This window comes from Mustela nivalis (assembly GCF_964662115.1).
Source record: "Mustela nivalis genome assembly, chromosome: 4".
Lineage (NCBI taxonomy): Eukaryota > Metazoa > Chordata > Mammalia > Carnivora > Mustelidae > Mustela > Mustela nivalis.
The window spans coordinates 134225963-134242884 of record NC_139023.1 but is presented as its reverse complement, the minus strand read 5'-3'; positions in this window follow the sequence as shown (position 1 = coordinate 134242884).

The window sequence follows — 16922 nt, the reverse complement described above, 5'->3', positions numbered from 1 at the left end:
TTAATTGAGAAAAATCAAAAAAGAAAAAACAATGGGTATAGAGAGAAAAGTTGGTTCTAAGTTTGGAACAACAACGAAAACAGGTCTCTGATTGGTAAAATTCCTCAAAATACCAATAATGTCTTATTACTGAAAAATTTCTAGAAATAGTAAATAATTAGTTTTACCATCAATGAATTGTATAAACAAGGAATATAATGTCAGTTTTCATATAGTGTCAAAATATTGCCTAAAATAGAAAATAAATTTCAGGATATTTATAGTATTTTTATGTATTCTATACCTATTCAACATTTAGCTATTAACATGTTTGAGGTGGGAGAGAGAAAATCAACTGAGTTTTTCCAAATAATTAGTTATGACTAAGATAAGTTTAACTTGTTTTCTACACTCTAGCTTTGGTTAGATATAGAATTCAAATTAACTCATAAATATTAAAATTACAGGCTTAAGGAAAGAGTGTTACTTGATGCATAACCTATCTGGAAGTATTAAGCTAATGCAAAATTTGCAGTTAAAATATTGCTAGTCTGTGGAAACTGTTCTCCCAAAATGGCACCCCTGAGACCTATAGAAGGTAATGCATGTCTTAGGATACATTTACTGCAGGGAAACAGGCTTATCCATCCCACACCTACCACTAGTGCTATTGATAAATATTTCCTTCATATATGTTAACAGTTTCTTCAAACATTAGTACTGAATCTTCCAAAGTATTACTCAAAGAATCACAGAAAACAAAAACCTCTGCATTAGTTTTCAATGTTTTGTTTTTAGTTTTTATGAAAATATTTTATAGCATATTTACTGTATTTTCCTTTAAGTCAATGCCTTTCATAAAATAAGTGCTACCCAGTAAGCCCTTTTTGAGAAAATGGGTGAGTGAATTATTTACTTACGTGGTAAGCAATTATTTGCTTACATTTGCTTAAACATGCATAGTTGTGTTAATTTTATCTAAGAATAACTAGTCTAAAAATTTAATGCAAGCATTCACAGATACAACTTTCATATAAGTTTTTGTGCTTCTTAAATTCAAGAATTCTGTCATATAAGATAAAAAATATTGTTTTTATGAAATTAATAATTTTGATTAGTTCATAACATATGACATGCTTTACAAATTGTTAAAAAATTGTGAGAAGTATTTGCATAGCCAGAAATATTGTTTTTATTAATCAATGGGAAGAAAGTATTTTACGGACTTCTATTTGCAGAAAGATGAACATTTTACTGTCCTGCATTTTGAAGCTGGATGCTAAGCTTAATAAATAATCAAGTGTTATTTTTGTCATGCCACTTCAATTTAGGGACCATAAGTCTGTCTTGTAAGATAGTATAAAGGACAATGCTCCTAGAATTCTCTTCACTGCCTAACTTGACTTCTGGTGATGAATTTTCCGTGGTGTTATATGAGTCCCATCTGTTTTTAAGTATCAACTCATCAGCTAGTTATTAATTTAAATCCCACTGAATATTGCTGGAAGCTGACCAGTGTATTCACTGCATGACACCGAAACAGATCAAAATGACACACGTTGCAATAATTCTGGGAACTAATGTCCACAGGCAACAACTATAATTGTTCTTCACACTAGCAGACATTTTCCCTTTCTCTAGAGACAATTCTTAACATATGCATTTTAATTGGCTTTAAGAAATGATATCACGATGTAGAAGATGGCAGTTCATCTTCTGGACCACTACATTGCACATGCAGCTCTGTGAGCTTTGAGTGTAAGGTGAACTAACAGTGTTTTATGAATAAGCCTTAGTACAGTAGTGATAAATAACATGTAAGTTAGAAATTGATCACTTAAAATTGACCTTCAGAATTTAAAGGACTGAAATCTATCATTAAGTCGTAACATAATAAAGCAATTATAGTAAAATGTAGACCTCAGAAATAATTTCTTCAAACAATATGGCAATTAAAATTTTTAAGTAAGAAAACATCAACAATCAAAAATTTGATTTTGCCAATTACATTTCTTGACTTTTCTATATATATCCTGGAAATGATGCACTGTAATCAAGTCGTCTCCTGATTATCATGCTAAGTGAAACTCTAGAAATGACATAATTACAGCAACTATTTTTAAAAAGGAATTACATATTTCTAAATTCTTTAATGCATTAGGAAAAATAATTGCAAATTGATGAATTGTTAGCTCTTTCTCCACCACCTCTCCCTACCCTCCCACATTGCATATTTGACCTGCAACTCCGTATTCCATTTTAATAAGCCATATTATCTTGTGGTTTATATGTTGGCTTAATTATAGATCTAGCATGAATAAAATTTAGACAATTTGTTTTGTTTTTGTTGTTTAACTTATTTTTCCAACTTACTGAAGTATAATTGACAAGTTTGGACAATTTATTCTAACAGTATTTACAAATTAATTCAGATGATCACTGTGAAATGAAGTAATTTAAACTTTTTAAGTAACTTGTAGACATTAGTCAATTGGTGGAGATGGCACATGTTTAGAAGAAGAGTTTCCAAAATTATTTCATAAACTACCCAGAAAGCTTCAATAAGATTGGGATGCCTTTTCTAGTAAGTAATAACTCCTATTCTCATCCTCCATTTGAGATTGTCTACATTCCTAAAAACAGCATGAGACGTACAGAAACCTAACCCAACTAAGCTTTCTGTAGAATCAAGTTTGAGATTTACCACAGTATGAGGAGAAATTTCTGACCTTTAATGTTTTCTTAAGTCAAAAAAAAAAAAAAATCCAGAACTCAGAATCTCAGCCCTGTCTTCTCTCTTCTTTCCAATCCTTTACCTTCCTGCCCAAGTTCTCCCAGACTTGAGCATCTAAACATTAATTTTATCTTTTACAATTAACAAAAATTGGCTCCACATTTTGATTTTTCTGTCCTGAATATGACACTCCCCTTGCTCTTAGGATGGGTTCTTCAGTGTGGCAAGTGGAGGAAAACTGATCATAAAGTCTCAAATCCACCATGTTGCATGAAAATCCCATTTTAGACTGTTCCTTGAAACTCACCAGCATACTGCTTACCCATTGGCAGTCTGTATTACCTAAGAATAAAAGGAAATGTGCATTGAACCCATGCTGTTTTATACTTCTATTTCTTTGCACACATTATGGTTTTCATATAGCATTTTTATCATAGTCCTGCCTTTTGCCATATGATTTGCCCTGCAGATAAGTAAAGGTATTTCTGGAGAAACTATCAACAATGATAGATACTATAGTGTTTCAGTTGTGATTAAATGACAAGATATGTTTGTGAAACCTAGGGTAAATCATGTTGTTTAAAATAATATTCTCCCCTTTCTTCAAGGATATAGGCTTGGTTCATCCCATTGGAAGTGCAGTGAAAAAGAATAATACTCTAAATGACAATTAATTTACTAGAAGTAGGGTAGAAGCATAATGATTTCCCTCTTTAAGTATGGTACTTTATATCAGAACCAAAGGTTCACAAGTTAGGAGTAAGATATAGGAAAACTTTTCTAGTATTTTATATCCTTTACAAACCAACTGCAGAAGAAAGAAGAGATTCTCCAAGAAAAGGATTTCAGTCCTTCATCACTCCAGATGGGTGGGATTGCACATTGAACATGAAAGGAAAATGTGTTTGTTATGGGGGTGGGGAGGTGTTGTGGGGGTAATAGTTCTTAGAGTCAAGAGGTACTTTCTAGTACAGAAAAGAGAAATAGTATATGTGATAATTGGTTTCAGTCAGTGGAAACATAGATGCAAATATCACTTTTCTTATGCTAACTTAGAATGCAGACATCTCTCCCTCTCTTTTATTGGACCAACAGTTAAAATTCTTAACCAGAGGAATGAGGCATCCTAGCCCATGAAAGTAGGCATACAAATTCATGAGTCTTTTAAAAATAAATGGTTGTAAGTTAATTACAACCTTATAATTTAAATAAAGCATTAGCATGTATATCAATCAATGTGTGTGTGGGTGTGTATCTATATGTATATATATATATATATATATATATATATATATGATCCAAACTTTTTAACAAATAGAAGACAAATTGGTAAAAAGAAAGAAAATTTTGTTTAAAAGCTGCATTTGCTGGAGAGTCCCAGACTCGAATGTGATTTTTCTCTTGAAAAGCCCTAAACAAAACAGGGGCAAGTCACAATTTTTCTGATGTGGGATAAACAATCCAATGGGTCTCTTTGTTAATTCATAGTTAAATCAAAGAACCTATTATTTTTCTAAAGATTCTATTTATTTCTTTGACAGAGAGAGAGATCACAGGTAGGCAGAGCAGCAGGCAGAAAGAGAGAGGGAAGCAGGCTCCCCGCTGAGCAGAGAGCCCAATGCAGGACTTGATCCCAGGACCCTGGGATCACGACCTGAGTCAAAGGCAGAGGATTAACCACTGATCTACCCAGGTGTCCCCAAAGAACCAATTCTTAAGAGACCAACTTTGGCACCTGGGTGGCTCAGTGGGTTAAGCCTCTGCCTTTGGTTCAGGTCATGATCTCAGGGTCCTGGGATCAAGCCCCACATCAGGCTCTCTGCTCAGCAGGGAGCCTGCTTCCCACCACCCCTGCCTGCCTATTTGTGATCTCTCTCTCTCAGGCAAATAAATAAAATCTTTAAAAAATTTTTGGGGGGCACCTGGGAGGCTCAGTGGGTTAAAGCCTCTGCCTTTGGTTCAGGTCATGATCCCAGGGTCCTGGGATTGAGCCCCGCATTGGGCTGTCTGCTCAGCAGGAAGCCTGCTTCTCTTACTCTCTCTCTGCCTGCCTCTCTGCCTACTTGTGATCTCTGGCTATCAAATAAATAAATAAAATCTTAAAAAAAAAATTGGGGGGTTCCTGGGTGGCTCGGTGGGTTAAAGTCTCTGCCTTTGGCTCGGGTCATGATCCCAGGGTCCTGGGATGGAGCCCCACATCGGGCTCCCTGCTCAGCGGGGAGCCCACTTCCTCCTTGCTCTCTGCCTCCCTCCTGCCTACTTGTGATCTCTGCCTGTCAAATAAATAAATAAAATCTTAAAAAAAAAAAAAGGGCCAACTTTGAAGGAGCCATACAAACATTACAAGTACCCTCTTTTCTATAGAAAACATAAAGCCTAAAATCTGTCTCTTTTTATTATGGAATCAGTTCTAATTAAAAGAAAACTGAAGCAAATCATTTTCAGCTAAAATATTTTAAGTTATTTAGCTACTATAATACAAGTGCTTCTTTCAGTTGATAAAGATTATTAGCTTGATCCAACTTAGGCAGACTTCTGAATCTTGTAGTAGACCCGACTGTGCACTTTCTTGTAAACTCCAGTTTGGGCAAAAATCTTGCCAAATCAGTTTAGCAAGAATACCCCATCCTCCACATCTGATCACCTTCATTATCTAAGAGTTCTCACCCCACATCACCTCCTAGATGATGTCTAATCACATTGGTCTGTCTTCAGCAAAAGTCATATTAAGATTGGTTTAGCTAGAATGCCTCCTTGCACCCCATGTTTTCTCTTAATTTTCTATCCACTGACCCCCACCCTGCTCCCTGTCTATAAATTCCTACTTTCTCTTGCTGTGTTTGAAGGTAAACACAGTTCTATACTGAGATCTCTTTTCCCTATTGCAAGATTCCTGAATAAAACCTGAATTTACTATTTCCCTACTGTCGAACTCTGTTTTTTTCTTTGACCGGGTTTATATAAAAAATGAGGATATAGAAGAAATGGGATATTCTTAATCAGAGTTCATTAAAAAAAAAGAGTGTAGAGAGGAGACAAGAGCACATTTGCTAAATACTTAGGTTTCCCCCAAGAAGTTCAAATTTGACTCTGCTCCATTTTAAACAACTGATTCCCTTAGTTCCATAAGCCTTTCACTGTAAACAAAACAGTTCTTTTTTTCTCTAAAATTGATCTAGTCCCAGTAATAAAGACTTGCCAAACATTGTTTAACATTGTTTGAGGAATCTTAAAAAATGATTGCTTTTATAGGGGTGCCTGGGTGGCTCAGTTGGCTAAGCATTTGGCTTTTGGTTTCAGCTCAGGTCAGGATCCCACAAGTTATAAGATTGAGCCCCATGTCAGGCTCCACATTGAGCCAGAGTCTGTTTCAGATTGTTTCTCCCTCTCCCTCCCCCTCTGCTCCTCCCTACTCACTCTCTCTCTCTCTAAAATAAGTAAATAAAAATAAAATGATTCATTTAGCAGAATATAATGGTTTATGAATTACAGTAGACCCTTAAACAACATGGGTTTGAACTGTGTGAGCCCACAACAAGCAGACTTTTTACAATACAGTACTAGAAATGCATTTTTTCTTTCTAACATTTTTTAAATAACATTCTCTTTTCTCTAGCTTACCTTATTATAAGCATATAACATACAAAATATGTGTTAATTGTCTGCTTGTGTTATTGCTAAGGCTTCGCATCAACAGTAGGCTGTTAGTAGTTAAGTTTTTAGGAATCGAAAGCTATATGTGGATTTTTGACTGTGCAGGGATTGATGCTTCTAACTTCACACTGTCCATGCATCAACTGTATAGGGAAGTCTCTGATATTTACTATCAAAATTGTCTATTTTCTACAAAACTATAGAAAACATTATAGCTATCCCAGTATACTGTCACTGTTCTAGAAAATTTAAAAAAGCAAAATTTGTTCTATAAAATTTAAAAAAGCAAAATTTCAAAAGCAAATTTGAATGATTAAAATGAATGCCTTTTAACATTTTCCACCCTAAGCATAAAACTTAGAGAAATTTGATTGTAGGGGCGCCTGGGTGGCTCAGTGAGTTAAGCCGCTGCCTTCGGCTCAGGTCATGATCTCAGGGTCCTGGGATGGAGTCCCACATCGGGCTCTCTGCTCGGCAGGGAGCCTGCTTCCTCCTCTCTCTCTCTGTCTGCCTCTCTGCCTACTTGTGATCTCTCTCTGTCAAATAAATAAATAAAATCTTAAAAAAAAAAAAAGAAGTTTGATTGTACTGTAAGTTGAAGAGTCAAATTTGTTTCTGTAATGAAATCCAATATTGTCTTTATAATAAAGGGGAAATGCAATTCTCCTGAGTATTTTTGGGGGAAATTCATTCTTTCTTTCCAGATCCTTGAGGAGTGAGGCCAGTAAAGATTCTGTTGGAGAAAGCAATGTGATGGAGACTTGGTGGTAAGAAGAAAGAAGATCTTTGGGTTCTGTGAAAGGGTTTTGTTCTAACCTTCTAGCAATCACATTTTCTGTGGAGCTTTTCACACTTACATTTTTTCCAGTTATTGCTAAGCCTTTGGTTAAGTTTACTTAAATGTTGTAGCTTGTCTTTTGCTTCATTGAAAGATTTGTGCCTATGGTTGGGTCAAAGCAAAAGAACAGGATTAACAGCTCTCTGAGGAAATGCAGATTTAGAATTAAAGTGGTAACCTCTAGAAAACCAGAGCATTAGCCCAGACTCAGGAGGCTGACTGTGATGAAAAGTAACAGCCAAGAGAGATTTGAATACCTAATGCATTTCAGGAGCACTCGTAGTTACTCAGAGTTTGGAATATAGTGAAATCAATAAAATAGGTTGGGACCTAAGAAATTATAACTTGGATATAAAATACTTTTTCCTTATCTTTAGTAAAGGACAATAAATTCTAAGGTACTTGAATCACAGTCATCTATAGATATTATAAACCCAAAAGCATCACAAGAAGAAATAGTTGATTTTTGAAAAATTAATGTGGATTATCATCATTAAATGAGCTACTTACTTTTTATACATAAACTATATACGCTAAATGTATAGTAGAGTCAATCTGGTTTTAGTGTGCCTATCTCCTTCCTCTAGGGAATCTATTCAGAAGTTTAGTTTTCATAATCCCCTTCTCCCAAACCCCCTCCCCCCAGTATGTGCTTTGGTGAGTGCTGTGAAGTGTGTAAACCTGGTGATTCACAGACCTGTACCCCTGGGGATAAAAATATATGTTTATAAAAAATAAAAAATTAATAAAAAAAAATAAATGGCAAAAAAAAAGTTTAGTTTTCTTTCATCCTGTTTTAATTTAATAGGAAAACAAGTGGAAACTGAAGCAAATCATTTTCAGCTAAAATATTATAAGTTATTTAGCTACTATAATACAAGTGCTTTCCTCTCAAGGAAAGAAGAGCTGTGTAAAAATAAACTGTAAAGAGGGGCACCTGGGTGGTTCAGTCAGTTGAGCATCTGATTCTTGATTTTGGCTTAGGTCATGATCTCAGGGTCCTGGGATCAAGCCCTGTGTCAAGCTCCATATTCAGTGGGGGAGTCTGTTTGAGGATTCTCTCCCTCTCCCCCTGTACTTCCTCCCACCTGTGCTCAGTCTGTCTTTCAACTAAATAAATAAATCTCTTTAAAAAATAAATAAACTGCATGGAAAAGGAAATGACTAAATAAATATGGTCTCTCCAAAAATTGGTCAGTAGTCGAAGTGGATCAGGTTTAGAATGGACACAGCTGGAGAAAAATGGGAATGACAAGAGGACAGGCAGGGTTGACTCAGCACACCTCGATCACTCAAAATTTGGACATTCCCAAAAAAAGACTTGACTTCAAGCCTAACCTTTGGCTGATTCCTGCGACACAATCTTTAAGCATTTAGAATGCTTAGATCAACTTACCTGGTCAAACTGGATCTACCTAATGTGGTTAATAGTAAACATCTATTTGATTGAAGATGGAAGGATTGGAGTATGTATGAGTCTCTGAGGTCAATCATGTGGGCTCTGCATGTTAAGCGACTGACCCCCAATGAAAATCCTGGAAACCGAGCCTCAAGTGAGCTTCCCCATTAGCAACACTTCACACATGTTTTCACAGATGGTTGCTGGGACAATAAAATGTTTCCCTGTGTGGGGCGCCTGGGTGGCTCAGTGAGTTAAGCCGCTGCCTTCAGCTCAGGTCATGATCTCAAGGTCCTGGGATCGAGTCCCACATTGGGCTCTCTGCTCAGCAGGGAGCCTGCTTCCTCCTCTCTCTCTCTCTGCCTGCCTCTCTGCCTACTTGTGATCTCTCTCTATCAAATAAATAAATAAAATCTTTAAAAAAAAATGTTTCCCTGTGTGACTCCACTGGGATGGAACACCTGGAAGCTTGTTTCTGGTTTCTTCTAGATTTCACCCTATCTGTTGATTTTGCTTATCTTAATTGTATCATTTTACTGTAATAAACCATAACTTTAAATATAACAACTTTTCTGAGTTCTGTGAGTCCTAGCATATCGTTAAGCCTCAGGATGGTCTTGGGGATCCTGACACAGTAAAATACCTTTAAATGTGGCCTCTCTATACTATACAAGTAATTTCAATTCTTAACCAAATCACACCTCATAATTTCTCAATTAGTCAATGAATATGTCTCGCAGTGATGATGGAAGTGAATTAGTAATTTCAGGCTTATCTCCAGGCCATATATCCAAGTAAAAAAGCAGAATTTATCTGATAGGAGATGGTTGGTATTCACAGGAAAAGACTCATCTTTCCAGAAAGCGACCTCTGAAACATATGCACTGAACTTTTAGAACCCCATAGATCTTATTCTGAAAGTCAATAAAAAATGTAAAAATGACTTTAGCTTATCAAACCAATATATTTGATGCTTAGCATGATAAGTTTATACAACCTATAAAAGTACAACAAAAACTTCATGGCAGCTTATTTTCAACTGGATGGAATTACATCATGCATAATACACAAGTAATGCAGAAATCCAGAAGATCGTAAAATTTAAAGAATATCCTAAATGGAAAAAAGGATGTTCCTCCATTAAATCTCTTTTTATACCAATAATTTCTAAGATGGAAGGAAAAGATCATAAAATATACATATTTTCCTTTATAAAAGAGAAAACCTTGAGGTGTCTGGGTGGCTCAGTGGTTTAGCCTTTTTCTTTGGTTCAGGTCATGATCTCAGGTTCCTGGGATCAAGCCCCACATCAGGCTCTCTGCTCAGCAGGGAGCCTGCTTCCCCCCTTCTCTCTGCCAGCCTCTCTATCTACTTATAATCTCTGTCAAATCAATAAATAAAATCTTTAAACAAAAAACCCCAGAAAACCTCTAAAATCTTTTGAGTTCGTTAAAACTTCAGATATACATCAACAAAATTTCTTAATCTGGTGTGAAGCAACATTTATTTACCCATGTATATGATATTATTTTAAAGTCACTATAGAAGGAAGGGCTCATTGTCAATATAAGTGTTGATATTTAAAAGACCCATGTAGCTTAAAAATAATGACATATTCCTGAAAGTCCCTTTGGCCAAAATGCAGTCATATTTTGCTGAAAACCAAAGATATGCTCTAATAGATTAAATTTGTTATGTGTGCCCTAAGAAAAAAAGGCTATCAGAGTATGTTCATACATTAGCAAAATATTTTAAAGGAAAACAAGGTTCTCATTTTTCTCTTCCATAACTGAAGCCAAATTAATTTCATGAATGACTCAACAATGTGAAAATAAACTAAAAAGAAATTTTTCTTCTGTCAGAAAGTTTAACTGTAATAAGGTAGATTAGGTTAAAACATGATTACCTAGTTACCAATAGTGAATTCCAATTTAGATTTAGACAAATATTTATGGATAAATTCTAACACTCATGCCCTTCCCTCTATTTCTCAATGTTCACATATACCAAAGAGAATAGGAGTAGTTTCTTGAATAGACTATCAACTTAGAAAAGATTCTGGGTATAAGTGGTTATCAAAAGTGTTTACATAAAAAGATTTCCTTAAATTTTATCAACCTACAACACACACACACACATATACAAAAAGATTTTCTTAAATTTTATCAACCTACATCACACACACACACACACACACACACACACACACACACACACACAAAATCCCTACATGAAAAAATTTGCAGAATGTTTTATCCCATAATTTGCTTTTATTTTTGTTAAGGGTTCTTTTGTCTGTAAATTTCTAGAGAATGATAAATAAAACATCTTCTGCCCTCATGGAATTCATATTCATCTAATTTTATTTTAACATAATTTTAAAAACTAAGTTCTACATATTTTTAGATAATTCTTATAAGTTGGAAAGAATAAATGTCACCATAAAAAGGGGGAAATTGTTCAAAGATAAAAATCATTATATTGACTACAAAATGAATATTACTATTCAATTCAGACAAATAAGTTTTATCCTCTCATGGTAGAATAGGGATGCTTGAGATTTTTTCCTAAGAAAAGAATTTTTTCCTTGGCAACTCTGCCTCTGGGTGTTTTGCTATGCATGATTCTTGTGCCTATTCTAACAATTACTATGTGGAAGAAGGAGAGCAATGACAAGGAGGAGATCGGGTCTATAGAAGTGTGATGGGAGAGAACAATAGACCACTCAAGCGTTTGTGAAACTAATTTTTCAGTCCGGGTCTTCATAAGCCCCTCACACTAGCTTTATGTTGTCCCTTAAGGCTGCAAAACACTGCTTTTAAATATTAAACTTCTGTGTAAAGTTAATAATATATTTAAACATCCTCACTAAGAAAAAGAAAGCCTTAGGGAAACTAAAGTATAAGTAGATCATCTTTGGAAATTAAAAAAATAAAAGTTCTGATTCCTAGTTTAATTTTCCATGGAGTTTTTTCATTGAAAATGATCTTTCCTATTTCAACTTTTGCATCACAAGATTCAGTAAAGTAAAAATAAGAAAATTGTAAACAATTCAATTAAAGGGGAGATATTTTCTAATTTTTTTTCTTCCAGATTGTAAGTAATCACAGGCATTGCAGTTAGTAGGAAGATACAGAAAAAGCAAGAGATTTTAAAAATGTACAAGGTTTACACAAGAAGATCTCTGCTTAAAATATTCACGTTTGGTAGAATACATCCTTCACTTTATCTTACATATAAAACAGGTATCAAAGTATCACAAATGTAGTTATTTTCAAAATGAAATTTACTCACTGTAGCAATACAACATTCCAAAGAAACTAGAATGTTAGAAACTATGAACTAACATAGAGTGTAAGTATAGACTGGCTGTGATTTTGAGCTTCCACTACTCTAAAAATTGTACAACTTTTATCAAACACTTGGCTTCTCAAATTGACTTGTTTTACTTTTCTTGTAAAGAGGACTTCTATTTCCTCCCACAGTGCCAGATGCCTCTTATGAAAGCTACTTGTCATTTTGCATGTGCATACTCCCTGAGAAAGAGAATCATACAGTTCTACTTCTTTGACCAATAGTTTATATTTATTTTCAAAAATGTACTTATTGCTTTGAGAATGAAATTATGTTTATTCAGTAATTTACCTTGGTGTGACTGGGGTGGGAGATAGCGTGAGGGCAAGGTACCGTAACATAATCCAAGAATACAAGAAAACAAAAAAGGAAACTTGAAAAGAACAGCAACAGAAGTAAAGGTACTGCTTATCAGCACTAAGCTCAGAGAAGTAGAAAAGAATGAAAGATTGAGGTCTACAGGGAGAGTAATATTATCAATGTTATCATATAATATCTTGAGGACAGATACATAATTAATTTTTTTCATTTAATAAATGTGTCCCTTTATTTATAAATAATTTGAATATGATATTAATGTAATCAAGTGTTTAATATATTTCCTATTGTAAATTTGCTTAATCTCTAAGTCATTACTTGGTCATGGAATACTTATTTTAATATCATAGTGAATATGATGTGATAATACTTAATATAGAATTGTTATTCTCTTCTTTTTTAAATTTTTATTTATTTATTTATTTAGAGACAGAGATACAGAGAGAGAGTGACAGAGTCAGAGGGAAAAGCAGGCTCCCCACAAAGTAGGGAGCCCACAGCAGGGCTAGATCCCAGGACCCTGGGATCATGACCTGAGTCAAAGACAGAGGCTTAACCGACTGAGGCACCCAAGTGTCCAAATTGTTATTTTATTCTTGATGAAGATAATCTATAGTTTTTACTATGTCAACTTTTATTATAAAAGTTAAATTTAAAACTAAATTACTATATTTTTCTTCTGCAGAAAACAAGCACAACAAAGGATTTTATGACTCATTATTTGGTCATTTACTCCCCTGTGAGAACCATAAACTCAATATTGAAAATTTCAAATAAAGAAGTTGATGGACATTTCACAGGATGACATAAAATTATTTTAAAATGTTCAGTGATTATTTACTTCCCTTTACTGAAATTAAAAAAAAAAACCTTTTATTCAAATACTCGTATATTCTATGACCACAAAAAGTAGATCGTACATCACTTGATTAAGCTTATTATCATTCCAGTCATGGAAGAGATTTGCATATGTTTCTGATTTAGTGTCAGTTATAATTATTTAGATTATTTCCTAAACCACTAACTGGATCTATATCATTAAAAATCTCCCTGGCTTAAAAAATATTTTACTACCATTGATCTTTAAGAATGTACTATTCTTGAATAAACAATGTTTAGTTTTAAGTTTCATTAACTTCATCAAATTAGTACAAAATGTGCTTTAGGGAAATCAATATTTGACTGAATATACATGTTTAACCTCTTCCCCTTTCTAAATCCTTGTTGAAGAAATTAAATCAACATAAAAAAAAATTTCTGTCTAAGTCCTAGAATCTGTAAAACCATCACAGAGATGTATCCCAAGCTTCAAGTTAACTATTAAGATGGTACTAGTAGAATAACTTGGATAAGAGATTCATACCTCTTGACATCCTAGTAATAATCACCACTCTCATCAAGAAGACCTCCTGTTAGGCGGGAAGGAGTCAAGATGGCGAAGAAGTAGCAGGCTGAGACTACTTCAGCTAGCAGGAGATCAGCTAGATAGCTTATCTAAACATTGCAAACACCCACAAATCCAATGGGAGATCAAAGAGAAGAAGAACAGCAATTCTAGAAACAGAAAATCAATGACTTTCTGAAAGGTAGGACTGGCAGAGAAGTGAATCCAAAGCGACGGGAAGAGAGACGCGGGGGAAGGGGTCGGCTCTCGACAAGCGGCAGAGCAACGAAGCACAAAATCAGGACTTTAAAGGTCTGTTCCGCTGAGGGACATCGCTAGAGGCTAAACCAGGGTGAAGCCCATGTGGGGTCAGCGTGGCCTCAGGTCCTGCAGGGTCAAAGGAGGATCAGGGATGTCTGAGAGTTGCAGAGCTTATAGGTATTAGACAGGGAAGCCGGCTACAGAGACAGAGCTGAGGAGTGAGCTCCCATCTTGGGGTTACCTTGAACCGGTCGCAGTCTCGATGAGCTTTGAGCACAGCCGGAGGCCAGGAAGACGGGAGTAATTGGGCCCTGTTCTCTGAGGGTGCACTGAGGAGTGGGACCACTAGCTCTCGGCTCTTCTGGGCCAGAGACTGGAGGCCGCCATTTTCATTCCCATTCTCCGGAACTCTACAGAAAGCACTCAGGGGACAAAAGCTCCCGAAAGCAAACCCAAGTGAATTACTCAGCCTGGCCCCTGATAAGTGCAGTGCAATTCCGCCTGGGGCAAAGACACTTGACAATCACTACAACAGGCCCCTCCCCCAGAAGATGAACAAGAAATCCAGCCAGGACCAAGTTCACCTACCAAGGAGTGCAGTTTCAATACCAAGGAGAGCAGCAGAATTCCAGAGGACGAGAAAGCAAAGCACGGAACTCATGGATTTCTCCCCATGATTCTTTAGTCTTGCAGTTAATTTAATTTTTTCTTCTTTTTCAGTTTTTTTCTCTTCTTCTGCTAATTTTTTTAACTTATAACGTTTTCTTTTTAACGTTTTTTTAACTAGTTTATCTAATATATATATTTTTCCTCTTTTATATTTTTTCTTTATTTGTTTTCTTTTTTTAATTGTTTCTTTTCTTTTTTTTTTTTCTTTCTTTTTCTTTCTGAACCTCTTTTTACCCACTTTATCCCTCCTCACGATTTAGGATATCTTCTGATTTGGCTAAAGCATATTTTCCTGGGGTTGTTGCCACCCTTTTAGTATTTTACTTGCTCCTTCATATACTCTTATCTGGACAAAATGACAAGACGGAAGAATTCAACACACAAAAAAGAACAAGAGGCAGTACCGAAGGCTAGGGACCTAATCAATACAGACAGTGGTAATATGTCAGATCTAGAGTTCAGAATGACAATTCTCAAGGTTCTAGCCGGACTCGAAAAAGGCATGAAAGATATTAGAGAAACCCTCTCGAGAGATATAAAAGCCCTTTCTGGAAAAATAAAAGAACTAAAATCTAACCAAGTTGAAATCAAAAAAAGCTATTAATGAGGTGCAATCAAAAATGGAGGCTCTCACTGCTAAGATAAATGAGGCAGAAAAATAATTAGCAATATAGAAGAACAAATGACAGAGAATAAAGAAGCTGAGCAAAAGAGGGACAAATAGCTACTGGACCACAAGGTGAGAATTCGAGAGATAAGTGACACCATAAAACGAAACAACATTAGAAAAATCGGGATCCCAGAAGAAGAAGAAAGAGAGAGGGGAGAAGAAGGTATATTGGAGAGAATTATTGGAGAGAATTTACCCAATATGGCAAAGGGAACAAGCATCAAAATCCATGAGGTGCAGAGAGCCCCCCTCAAAATCAATAAGAATAGGCCCACACCCCGTCACCTAATAATAAAATTTACAAGTCTTAGTGACAAAGAGAAAATCCTGAAAGCAGCCCGGGAAAAGAAGTCTGTAACATGCAATGGTAAAAATATTAGATTGGCAGGAGACTTATCCACAGAGACCTGGCAGGCCAGAAAGAGCTGGCATGACATATTCAGAGCACTAAACGAGAAAAACATGCAGCCAAGAATACTATATCCAGCTAGGCTATCATTGAAAATAGGAGAGATTAAAAGCTTCCAGGACAAACAAAAACTGAAAGAATTCGCAAACACCAAACCAGCTCTACAGGAAATATTGAAAGGGGTCCTCTAAGCAAACACGGAGCCTAAAAATAGTAGATCAGAAAGAAACAGAGACAATATACAGTAACAGTCACCTTACAAGCAATACAATGGCACTAAATTCATATCTCTCAATAGTTACCCTGAATGTTAATGGGCTAAATGCCCCAATCAAAAGACACAGGGTATCAGAATGGATAAAAAAACAAAACCCATCTATATGTTGCCTACAAGAAACTCATTTTAAGCCCGAAGACACCTCCAGATTTAAAGTGAGGGGGTGGAAAAGAATTTACCATGCTAATGGACATCAGAAGAAAGCAGGAGTGGCAATCCTTATATCAGACCAATTATATTTTAAGCCACAGACTATAATAAGAGATGAGGAAGGACACTATACCATACTCAAAGGATCTGTCCAACAATAAGATCTAACAATTTTAAATATTTTTGCCCCTAACATTGGAGCAGCCAACTATATAAACCAATTAATAACAATATCAAAGAAACACATCAACAATAATCCAAAAATAGTGGGGGACTTTAACACTCCCCTCACTGAAGTGGACAGATCATCCAAGCAAAAGATCAACAAGAAAATAAAGGCCTTAAATGACACACTGGACCAGATGGACATCACAGATATTTCAGAACATTTCATCCCAAAGTAACAGAATACACATTCTTCTCTAGTGCACATAGAACATTTTCCAGAATAGATCACATGCTCGGTCCTAAACCAGACCTCAACCAGTATCAAAAGTTTGGGATCGGGATGCCTGGGTGGCTCAGTTTGTTGGACGACTGCCTTCGGCTCAGGTCATGATCCTGGAATCCCGGGATCAAGTCCTGCATCAGGCTCCCAGCTCCATGGAGAGTCTGCTTCTCCCTCTGACCTTCTCCTCGTTCATGCTCTTTCTCACTGTCTCTCTCTCAAGAAAATAAATACAATCTTAAAAAAAAAAAAAAAAGATTGGGATCATTCCCTGCATATTTTCAGACCACAATGCTCTGAAGCTAGAACTCAATCACAAGAGGAAATTTGGAAAGAACCCAAATACATGGAGACTAAACAGCATCCTTCTAAAGAATT